General features: G+C 39.2%; 1 pseudogene; it reads left to right on the top strand.

Moving 5' to 3' along the window:
• Nucleotides 1–7,458: 7,458 nt before the first annotated feature.
• Nucleotides 7,459–8,083, top strand: LOC116857499 (annotated as a pseudogene).
• Nucleotides 8,084–10,287: the final 2,204 nt, after the last annotated feature.

Genomic DNA, 10,287 nt, shown 5'->3' with positions numbered 1-10,287 from the left:
CCCCCGACACCCACACACAGCTGGTCTGTCCCTGTAACATGTCCATGATTCCAGCTACACTGAAGGCGCCACACAGAGTGACATGAAAGGAACACCAGACATGGACTTCGGTGACAGGGACTGTATCCTCTGAGCACACATTCTCTTCTGGAGAATGGAATAAAAGTCGGCCTTACAGAGAAGACGCAGATGAACTACTGCATGTGGGTGACCGAGAAAATGCCATGCCAGTGGAGGGCAGTATTAACCACATACCAATAGTTAAGAGACTGACTCAGAAAGTGGGCACACTTCATTCATGTTATGGACCCTTGTCTGTGAGGGCGGGGCCTGTGCTGGAGACCATGTTTCTGGTCCTGATCAAGACTAAACCAAGTGTCACCTCTTAGCAAAGGCCCTGGGACTCTCATCTGACTCCGCAGTCACAACAGCAGCTACCATTTACCGAGACCTACTACAAGCCAGCACTCCGCTGGAGATCCCCCACACTTGGCAACACAACAGACAGGTGCAGGTGTATGTCGCCAACTTACCAATAAGGAAACTGTCACAGAAGATAGAAGACCTGCCCAGGGTGGTTCACTGCCAAGCGGTAAAGCCACTGAGTCCTGATCTGGCTCAGCTCCAGAGTGGGTGCTGTCAAAGGCAAAAGTGAGTGGGGGGTGCTCCTCAGCTGTAACCTGGGGTGATGCTCACAGCAGACATTTATGTGAGTGCATCTAGCTTTGCAGAAGTTCAGGCCACTCACCTCAGGAGGCTGTGTGCAGAAGGAAATGCGGACCCCAATGCTTCTACATGCTCATTATTTTCAGCAGTAAAACCCACGTTTTGAAATAAATATTAGATCATAATGCATAAAATGGGAAAGGGTGGAACAATTGCTTGGAGTAAGGCTATAGAGGTCAGAGCCCTTCCCCTCGGCCTCCCACATCATTCTGCACAATCCAGGCCTTTAGAGAACAGTATGGAAACTAAGCTTCTGTCCATTTATTCAGTAAGAAAAGACCCACAGACGCAACTTTGCATATACTTCTGTGGACAAAAACTACCCTTAGTTCTAGTTAGCCCCTCACATGTCTACCTTTCCTAACAAGCTTTGTGCCCCATCCCCAAGGACAGGCCTGGTCTTCCTTATGGTGCCTACTACCCTCAACAAATATGAGAAGCAACTGTGTCACACGGTTGGTGATAGGTTAGTGGGCCATATGCTGTTTGCAGTTCACACCTTCAAGGATCAGTCAGGGTAATCTGGAGATAAAGGAAATGACCACCCTTCATAGTTTATATTTACAGTGGTAATACATTAACCATTCCTGGCTTGAGAGCCCTCAAATTTGTTACCACAAAAATAGGCTTATCGAGTGGAAATACCATGTTGTGTCAATCTTCAAGGGCATTTGCCAAGCCCAAGTGATACAAATGTAAAAGTAATTTAAAAGGTATAGAGAGTTAGGGTAAGAGAGCAGTAGCAACCACAATATTTCTAATCCTTTCACAAAAACAAAGCAACTGGGATAGGAAATGAAACCTCCAGACATTAAGGTAGTCCCTCAAACCCTAGAACGTGGAGGATTAGGACCAAACCACTCGTCTATAATACCGGTGTGGGAGCAGCACAGGCAAGAAAGAGGGGAGTTTTTATGGTCCTATGGGCAGGTAACCCAAGAATGACCATCAAGTGTTCATCCACTTGGAACAGAAAACTCAGCAAGCCAATGAGACCTGTCAAAACTAGAAGATTCACAGGTCTCACAAATGAGTTCAAAAAGACAGATTTCCATTGCCACACACGAAGGAGTACTAACTCTAAGTTTCTTTTATACCACAAACAACTAGAAAACCACACAATACACCTGAAACAAATACTTAGGGGCTTAGGACAATAGGCAGTGTTTGGGTAAGGGAGACAAGTGAGGGGAGTACCAGTTGTCCCAGCTTAATGCCTAGGAGCAGCTTCCAGACCAAAGGGCAGGGAGACAATCGAGAGTCTGGTGGTCAGGTTGAAGAGAACAGAGGTCAGAGTCCAGAAAGACTAAGCTAGAACCTACCGAGCAGAATCCTGGAGGAGGAGGAGCTGCTCAGAGCAAGCTACTTAGGTCTGCGAAAGCATTTCCTATACTCTGACCAAATCCTTACTTGCGTACATGACCAGAAACCAACAGACCACACAATTCTTGAACTTACAGAGGAGTGGGAAGAGTTCATGTGCCCAAGATCCAGAATGCGACAACTTCAGAATACATAGGGCACTGGGTACAGTCCTAAGAAAGATCATGTCTTTTTTTTTTTTTAATATTTTATTTATTGATTTGACAGAGAGAGATCACAAGTAGACAGGCAGGCAGAGAGAGAGGGAAGCAGGCTCCCCGCTGAGCAGAGAGCCTGATGTGGGACTCGATCCCGGGACCTTGAGATCATGACCTGAGCCGAAGGCAGTGGCTTAACCCACTGAGCCACCCAGGCGCCCCAGAAAGATCATGTCTTAATAATACATCTTAAATTAGGTCTAGAGTAGAGGCTCCTCTGACCATAAAACCAAACCTTGAGGTCCACAATTATTTTGCTTTGTGTCAGGTCATAGCCCACCACTTTTTAAAGGAAAAAAACTAAGTACTTGAAAACCTAAAATTCACATGATGTCCAGCTTCCAATCCAAAATTACCAGGTGTGCAAAGAAGCAGGAAAATAGGACTATAACCAGAAGAGGATAAAAATTTGGTAGAGAGGGGCGCCTGGGTGGCTCAGTGGGTTAAGCCTCTGCCTTCGGCTCAGGTCATGATCCCAGGGTCCTGGGATTGAGCCCCGCATCAGGCTCTCTGCTCCACAGGGAGCCTGCTTCTGCCTGCCTCTCCACCTACTTGTGATCTCTGTCAAATAAATAAATAAAATCTTTTTTTTTTTTTTAAAGGAGACCATGGGATTAGCAGATAAAGACCTTAAATACCGCTATTTTAAATATGTTCAAAAATGTAAGGGAACAGGAACACAAGAAAAATGGTATCAAAAAGTTGCAAATGAAATTTCTGGAAGTGAAAAATACACTGGATGGGAGTAAGCAGGTAGTGCAGTACAGCAGACCAGTAAGTCTGAAGACACAGCAATAAAATTATAGAAGCTGAAGCATATAGAGAAAAAGATACTAAAATAACGAACCAATCAAAAGATTGGTGGGATACTATCGAGTAGTCTAATGTGTATACTGGAGTCCCAAGGAGAAAAAAAAATTTTTTCAGGGGAGAAGGGGACAGAAAAAAATACCTGAAGAAACAACAGTTAAAATTTCTCCAAGCTGGATTAAAATTATAACTACAGATTCAAGAAAATCAGAGAAGCACAAGCAGAACACTAAATATACATACCGACCCCCATAATAAAGTTGCTGAAATAAATAAAAATCAGAGTCAGCCAGAGAAAAAGAGACATAACTACATACAGAGGAACAAATATAAGAATGGTAGGCAGCTTCCATCAGAAATTTTGCAAGGTTTAAGAAAATAAACATCTTTGGGGTGCCTGGGTGGCTCAGTGGGTTAAAGCCTCTGCCTTCGGCTCGGGTCATGGTCTCGGGGTCCTGGGATCGAGCCCCATATCGAGCTCTCTGCTCAGCGGGGAACCTGCTTCCTCCTCTCTCTCTGCCTGCTTCTCTGCCTGCCTGTGATCTCTGTCAAGTGAATAAATAAAAATCTTTATAAGAAAAATAAACATCTTTGGGGCACCTGGGTGGCTCAGTGGGTTAAAGCCTCTGCCTTCGGCTCAGGTCATGATCCCAGGGTTCTGGGATCGAGCCCTGCATCAGGCTCTCTGCTCTGCGGAGAGCCTGCTTCCTCCTCTTTCTCTGCCTTCTTCTCTGCCTACTTGTGATCTCTGTCTGTCAAATAAATAAATAAAATCTTTAAAAAAAAAAATAAAAATAAAAATAAACATCTTTGAAGTACTGAAAGAAAAAAATTGAAAAACGACCATCAGCCTACAATTCTATAGCTAGTGAAAACATCTTTCAAAATAAAAGTGAGAATAAGGACTTTTTCAAATTAAAGCCAAAAAAAAAAAAAAAAAAAAAATCACCAGAACTGCATTACCTTAAATGTCAAAGGAAGTTCTTCAGGAAAAATGAAAATAGTATCAGATGAAAATCTGGATTTATACCAAGGAATAAGGAGCACCAGGAATAGAAAATATCTGGGTAACTATTACACTTCTTTTCTCATTTCTTTTATCTCTCAAAAAGTATTATTTTAAGTGCATTGTGGGCTTACAACTTAGGTAGAAATAAAATCAGTAGTAACAATAGCACAAATATTGGAAATGGGGAAATTGGAAGTACTCTGTTGTAAAGATCTTTTTTTTAAGATTTTTATTTATTTATTTGACAGAGATCACAAGTAGGCAGAGAGGCAGGCAGAGAGAGAGAGGGGGGAGCAGGCTCCCTGCTGAGCAGAGAGCCCGATATGGGGCTCGATCCCAGGACCCCGAGACCATGACCCGAGCCGAAGGCAGAGGCCTAACCCATGGAGCCACCCAGGCACCCCTGTTATAAAGATCTCATAGTGTCTATGAAGTGGTTATCATATCTGTTGAAGGTATACTTTACTATGTTGAAATTTTATTTTTAAATCCTAAACCACTTAAAGAATAAAGCAGAGAATATAGCTGACAAGCCAGTAGTGAAGATAGCAGGAAATCCTAAAATACATTTAATCCAAAAGTGGTTATGAAAAGAGAAAAGAAAAGGAGGAAGGAACAGATAGGGGGAGAAAAGAAAGAATAGATGGGACAAATTGAAGGCCAATAATCAGAGATGGTAGATTTAAACCAAACTTTGTAGGTCATTGTAATAAATATAAAAGGTCTAACTAAACATTCCAAATGAAAGACCCCTGATAACAGATTCTCAGAATGGACTTTGAAAAAAAAAAAAACAAAAAAAAACAGATCCAGCTATATGCTGTTTATATGCAACCCACTTTACACTTAAACACAGAAACAGTTTAAAACAAAGGACATTATATGAAAAAAAAAAAGATTATATAAACATTAATCAAAAGAAAGCTCAATTTCTATATTAATATCAGATAAAGTAGACTTTTTTTATATTTTATTTATTTGACAGAGATCACAAGTAAGCAGAGAGGTAGAGAGGGAGGGGGAAACAGGCTCCCTGATGAGCAGAGAGCCTGATGTAGGGCGTGATCCCAGGACCCTGGGATCATGACCTGAGCTGAAGGCAGAGGCTTTAACCCACTGAGCCACCCAGGCACCCCTCAGATAAAGTAGACTTTAAAAAAAGATAGAATAGACTTCAGAACAAGAAATATATTAAGACTAGAGATGGTCAGAATAATAAAAGGTTCAACTCATCAAGAAGACGTAACAGTCCTAAATATATATGCACCTAAAGTAGAGCTTCAAAATAGGCAAAACAAAATGGACAGAACTGAACAGAAGTAATCTACAATTATAGTTTGAGATTTCAACATTTCTATCTCAGTAACAAAACAAGTAGACCCCAAAACTCAGTCAAGTTACAAAATACATTGGCCAGCCAATCATCACTTAATTTGACCTAACAGAGATTCTACCCAACAAAATTTAAACTCATTCTGAGGTACTTTGGGAGCACTCATCAAGATTAGACCCAATTTCTGAACCCAAAACAAAGTTTAACAAATCTATTAGAATTGAAATCATAAAAAAACATATCCTTTGACTATAAAGAAAGTAAACTAGAAATGAGTAATAGGTATCTGGAAAAATCCTCAAACGTTTGGAAATTTAAGCAGTCCACATCTAAAAAACTAATGGGCCAAAAAAAAATCACAATAAAAATAGTTATCTATAGAGGAAAAGAAGAAAAGAGTGGATGGGACAGGGATGGAAGATGTAGTCTCTGCATCTTGTTTTATACCATTGACTTTGGAGCCGTGTAATATTTAATAATTAACTCCAAAAATATTAAGTCATAAAAGAAAAAATCCCTAATTTGAAAAAAAAAAATTAAAAGTCCATGCCATAGCCACACAGAGAAAATATTCAAGTGACTTTAAAAGCATTTTGAATGTATACCCCTAATAGGCTGCATTTAGTAGTTTTATGGTTGGTAATTGTATTCTTATTTTGAGAATATTATGTTGATATTGTAAGATGAAGTAAGTTAATGGTAATTTTATTAAGATAATTAGAAAACAGGATTATCAGGATAAAGAAAAGAAATTTAAGTATAAAACCCAGGAAATGAAAATACTGGCCTTAAATTTTATTTGCAAATAACAGTATGAACTCAGGACTTGTTTTTCTCCTTCTAAAAAGTATGTATTTCTAATCTTATGCACAGGATGAGCCCAGGATTTCTCTTTGGGAGAAAATAAGGAAGTTAAAAACTATAGAGTCATGTCAAAAATAAATGGGAATCAACACATCAAATATGAAAGCATCTAAAAGAATAATGACTATAATTGATTGAATCACTTATATAAAAAAATAATCCATCCATGCATTTATGATAGGAAGAAAACTTTGGAGGTTGCTAAGACACCAACTTTACTTTGAAAATGAGTAAACATTTTTTTTTAAATCCTGCATTTATCTTGCCTTTTCTATACAAACTGTTTATCAAAGTAACAAAATAATTGAAGGAAAAATGCTAATAAATGTAGAAAGCAGTAATAGATAGAAAATCACCATTGTGATTTCCAGGAAACAATGAGTATAGACAACAATAATTAATAGTACATAAGTCCACTAAGTGAAAAGTTCATAAGGTACTATGTGTTGAGGTGTAACTACCAGTTTAGAGAAGCAGACAGGAGAGTAACATGTCAGACAATGCCACCAGGAAGTGGTCAGCTAAGTCCAGAATGTGGGAAACTGCCGGACAAATAGCCTGCTGTATAAAATGAATGATGGGATGGAAGAGGTGAGAGGGTAGGGGACTGTTGTAGACTGAGAGACTTACAGGACTGGTCAACCAAACATGGGCTCTGGGTCGTCTGGAAAGAACAAGGCCAGAGACCTAACCAAAACAGATAGAAGTAACATGCCTGAAGGAGAATTTAAAGTGACAATCATAAGGAAACTCATTGGGTTTGAGAAAAGACATTAGTGATTCCCTTACCACAGAGATAAAAGTTAAAAAAAATCAGAGATGCAGAGTTCAGTAAATGAGATTAGAAACACACTTGAAGCAATGAACAGCAGGCTGGAAGAAGCAGAGAAACAAATTAATGACCTAGAGGACAAAGTAATGGAAAGCAATGATGCTGAGAGAAAGAAAAATTATGCAAAAAGAGAACAGATTTAGGGAACTCAGTGACACCATCAAATGTAGTAACATTCATATAGGAGTCCCAGAAGAAGAACAGAGAAAGGGGGACTGAAAATTCATTTGAAGAAATAATAGCTAAAAATCTTCCCAAATCTGGGAAAGGAAACAGACCTCCAAATCCAGGAGGCACAGAGAACTCCCATCAAAATCAACAAAAGCAGCCCATACCAGGACGTATTAAAACCAAATTTGTAAACAATAATGATTTTAAAAAATCTTAAAGCATCAAGACAGCCTTTTGGCCAGAACCGCCATCTTCCAGCAATTTGCCAAAATGACCAACACAAAGGGAAAGAGGAGAGGTACCTGTTATATATTCTCTAGGCCTTTTAGAAAACGTGGAGTTGTTCCTTTGGCCACATACATGCAAATCTACAAGAAAGGTGATATTGGGGACATCAAGGGATGGGCACTGTTCAAAAGGGAATGCCCCACAAATGTTACAATGGCAAAACTGGAAGAGTCTACAGTGTTACTCAGCATGCTGCTGGCATTGTTGTAAACAAACAAATTAAGGGGAAAGATTCTTGCCAAGAGAATTAATGTACACGTTGAGCATATTAAACATTCAAAGTGCCAAGATAGCTTCCTGAAGTGTGTGAAGGAAAATGATCAGAAAAAGAAGGAAGCCAAAGAGAAAGGTAGCTGGGTTCAACTGAAACGTCAGTCTGCTCCACCCAGAGAAGCACACTTTGTGAAAACCAACAGAAAGGAGCCCAAACTGCTAGAACCCATTCCCTATGAATTCATGGCATGATAAATGTAAAGAAAATAAAAGACCTCAAGACTATTAAAAAAAAAAAAAAGGCATCAAGTCATTAACTTGATCAAGTCATTAACTAGCTTGTAGGGGCTAGCTGGAGGCTTTTCAACAAACTTGGCAAACCAGAAGGGAGTGGCATGATCTATTCAAAGTGCTGAATGGGAAAAATCTGTGTCCAAGGATACTCTATCCAGCAACGCTATTATTCAAAATGGAGAGAGAAAAGTTTCCCAGACAGACAAAAACTAAAGGAGTTCATGACCACTAAACCAGCCCTACAAGAAATATTAAAGTTTTTTTTTTTTAAGATTTTATTTATTTGTCAGAGAGAGAGGGAAAGAGAGCGAGCACAGGCAGACAGAATGGCAGGCAGAGGCAGAGAGAGAAGCAGGCTCCCCGCTGAGCAAGGAGCCCGATGTGGGACTCGATCCCAGGACGCTGGGATCATGACCTGAGCTGAAGGCAGCCGCTTAACCAACTGAGCCACCCAGGCGTCCCCCTGCAAGAAATATTAAAGGGGACTCTCTTGAGTGGAAAGAAGAGACTAAAAGTGGAAGTATAAAGGCAGGAAACACAAAAGCAGTAAAAATGACTATTTCTCTAAAAATCAATCAAGGAACTCACACATACACACACATACATGGATATAAAATATAGTTATATCCAAAACATGGGGAGGAGAAAAGAGTGGGTTCAAACAAACAATAATCAACAGACTGCTATTTGCAAAAGAAGTTATATACAAACCTATTGGTGACTATGCATCAAAAACCACTAATAGGAGCGTGTGGGTGGTTCAGTGGGTTAAAGCCTCTGCCTTCGGCTCAGGTCATGGTCCCAGGGTTCTGGGATCAAGCCCCGAATCTGGCTCTCTGCTCAGCAGGGAGCCTGCTTCCTCCTGTCTCTCTGCCTACTTGTGATCTCTGTCTGTCAAATAAATAAATAAATAAAATCTTAAAAAAAAAATCCACTAATAAACAGGCAAAGAATAGAAAGAAATCCAAATATATCACTAAAGAAAAATCAGCAAAACATGAGAGATAAAGACAAGAAAGGATCAGAGAAAATCTCCAGAAACCATAAAACAAGTACTTAAACGGCAAAAAAATATGTATCAATAATTAATTTGAATGTAAATGGAATAAACACTCCAATCAAAAGGCATAGGGTGTCAGAATAATCAAAAAAAAAAAAAAAAGACCCATCTATATGCTGCCGACAAGAGACTCATTTAAGACCTAAAGCACCTGCAGATTGAAAGTGAGGGGATTGAGAAACATTTATCTTGCAAATGGATATCAAAAGAAAGCCAGAGTAGGAATACTTGTATCAGACAACTTATACCTTAAAACAAAGACTATAACAACAGACAGAGAAGGGCACTACTTCTAATAAAGGGGACAATTCAACAAGAATATATAACAATGGTAAATATTTATATACCAAACATGGGAGCACCCAAATATATAAAACAAGGATAAACAAACTAACTGATAACACGATAATAGTAGGAGACTTCAATACCTTATTTACCAATGGACAGATAACCTAAACAGAAAATAAACAAGGAAACAATGGGCAACACACTAGACCAGATGGGCTTAGCAGATATATTCAGAACATTCCATCCTAAAACAGCAGAATATACATTCTTCAGGTACACGTGGATCATTCCTCAGACTAGATCACATCCTAGGTCACAAAACAGGCCTTAACAAAAAAAAAAAAAAAAAAAAAGACTGAAGTCATACTATGCATGCACCTTTTCTGACCACAACTCTATGAAACTAGAAGTCAACCACAAGGAAAAATCTGGAAAGACCACAAATACTTGGACGTTAAATAATATGCTACTAAAAATGAATGGGTCAACCAGGAAATCAAAGAGGAAATTAGATACATGGAAACAAATGAAAATGAAAACGCAGTGGTCCAAAACCTTTGGGATGCAGCAAAAGCAGTCCTAAGAGGGAAAACTATAGCAGTACAGGCCTACCTCAAGAAGTGAGAAAAATCTCAAATAACCTAAACTTACACCTAAAGGAGCTAGAAAAAGAACAACTAATGATGCCTAAAGCCAGCAGAAGGAAGGAAATAACAAAGATTAGAGCAGAAATAAATGATAAAGAAACAAACCAAAAAAACGAGATCAATGAAACCAGGAGGTGGGTCTTTAAAAAAAAAAAAAAATGACAGAATTGAT

Source organism: Lontra canadensis, unplaced genomic scaffold, assembly GCF_010015895.1.
Source record: "Lontra canadensis isolate GAN:19392208 unplaced genomic scaffold, GSC_riverotter_1.0 scaffold124, whole genome shotgun sequence".
Classification (NCBI taxonomy): Eukaryota; Metazoa; Chordata; class Mammalia; order Carnivora; family Mustelidae; genus Lontra; species Lontra canadensis.
The sequence above is the reverse complement of the archived record's forward strand: the minus strand, read 5'-3'. Positions and strand labels throughout refer to the sequence as shown.